Below are 2,095 nucleotides of genomic sequence, written 5' to 3'. Positions count from 1 at the left end.
TACTCTGTTCCTTTTCACGTCTTTTATTCTCTTTTCATTAAGGGTTATCTCTCCCAATCCGTAATTGTATCCTCACTCACGAAAACGGATATTGCCTCTTGATCTCAGGACTTCGGCAGGGTAATTGAAACGCAAAGGCATCGCTACTTGCTCTCTGGTTAGTTTAATATTGTATAGGAATATTTTACCCATGTGCTGAAACGAGTGCCTAATACTAACTTGCAAACGGGCTGGTTTATGATAGACTAAGAGGATTATTGAATAGAATAATGAAAGGATGATACACTGTTTGGATATTGTTGCTTCTCTAACCATCTTCTTAGCAATGTTTGAGTTATATGACTCAGCAAGAACAAATTGGATGTCAGTGTTGAAAGGAATTGGTTAAATTAATAGTTTTTAAGAAAATAATTCACCTTACCAATATATTTTTTTTTAATAAGTGCTTCACCTTACTAATATTTTAAGTAGCAAAAAGCGTTACCGTGCTTCATCTCTAAATCTTGTCAGCTAATTAAGCGTCAGATCTACCAGCGGCGAAGAATTAAGAATGTTGCATTGCACAGGAGCCCGTCGAGGATGTTGAGGGACCTACCATTTTTTTACTTAATTTTTTAATTCAGTGATAGTGCTTAATTTTGGCCTTTGTGTTGTTTGCCGTCATAGCCATCCCAAATGGCTTTTTAAAAAATCTGATGTAGTTGAAGCTTCTCCCTTGGATCTGCAGCAGGAGCCCCCTGGCACGGCTTGCCTCACCCAAGGAGCTGCTCTCATACTCAACGAAGCAGAGGTAGGAGAGAGCCGTTGTGTATTTCTGCTTACGGTTCCGAAAGCTTTCTGCAAAATCCATTCCTAGTCCCTTTTCTTCGGTGAAATTTAATTGTCTGTGACTTTCATTCTAATTATGTTTCTAATTCTTTAAAAAATCACCACTGTGATTCTTTTTGCACCAGCTTATCTAGCGTACAGCTCTGTATTGGCTTCAGTCTCCTGAAATAGACTTTTTATATAGCTATAAATATGCACATTGTCATTTCTTCTACAAGATTTCCACTATTTCAAATTTTGATTGTTATTTTGCTAATTATTTTTTTTATACAATATTCCTTTCATGGCATAAATTTCCGGCGCTCTTTCCATTCTTTATCTTCTCCAAGTATTCTCTCTACTTCCCTTCCAAGGATCCCATGGCCTGTGATCCGCATAGATATTTCGAGTGAATCATCGTCATCAAATATGCGAATCTCTTATTTCCATTGATATTTTCTTGTTTTCTTCTTGTTTTTCCTCGACTGTCTTCCCCTCACGTTAAACCTTTCGCTTTCTCTTGTATTTTCTCGAGTTCCTCTTCTTCCCCTTCAGGAAAATGTAATTGCCCACGCACTGCCTCTTCAAATCTATCTTTATCCTCTCCTGCTTCAGACTTTTCTCTGGCTGAATCTTCATATGGTTCTAAGCTTACGTTATATCTCTTTCCTCCTTTCTCTTTCACTCACTGCAAGATCTCATTTATCATCCACTTCCGCTTCTTTCACTTGTCCGTGTTTGGGATTTATTTTCCTTAGCTTGAATCTGTGAGAGCCTCTTGGAAAATATTCCTATTTATTTCCATCGTATATATATATACAAAGTATCAAAATAATTCTCCGTTGCATTGCTTTATCTTTCTTTTAGATCGTTATTTTACTCAAAGTCAGTCTACTTGCAAACATGGGTCCTCCTTTTTTATAGTTTCTTTATCTTAAGAGTGTTTTTACAATAATTGTGCGGTCTGCTTCATAATCTGTTCTAGGATAGGTCTTAGTTTGCGCAATAGAATTTCTGATTGTTTTTCTTGGCCAATTCTTGTATATTTCATCTGATTCTTTTCATTACATCTGGGTTCCCCCTTGCTCCTGTCTGAAATGACATCTGGACCATGGCCTTGTACTTATTCGTTGATTTCTCGTGCACCATCTTTCACGCGGTCCAGTTTCTTCATTTCTCCGCGTCCGTCTCCCTCGATCTATATTAATCTTCTTTTTGCACTGGCATATAGTGTTTAATGGATTTTCTGTGCTGAATAGTTATATTCCTACCTTTATCGTTATTACTC

The 2,095-nt window shown here is 37.3% G+C and overlaps 1 protein-coding gene across 1 annotated transcript in view; it reads right to left on the bottom strand.

Moving 5' to 3' along the window:
* The window catches only part of LOC119585399 (adenylyl cyclase 78C-like), a gene marked incomplete in the record, with an annotated part of 159,642 nt that overhangs the window by 9,644 nt on the left and 147,903 nt on the right, over positions 1 to 2,095 (bottom strand).

Source organism: Penaeus monodon, chromosome 19 (genome assembly GCF_015228065.2).
Source record: "Penaeus monodon isolate SGIC_2016 chromosome 19, NSTDA_Pmon_1, whole genome shotgun sequence".
NCBI lineage: Eukaryota > Metazoa > Arthropoda > Malacostraca > Decapoda > Penaeidae > Penaeus > Penaeus monodon.
This window is presented reverse-complemented; position numbering and strand designations above follow the sequence as displayed.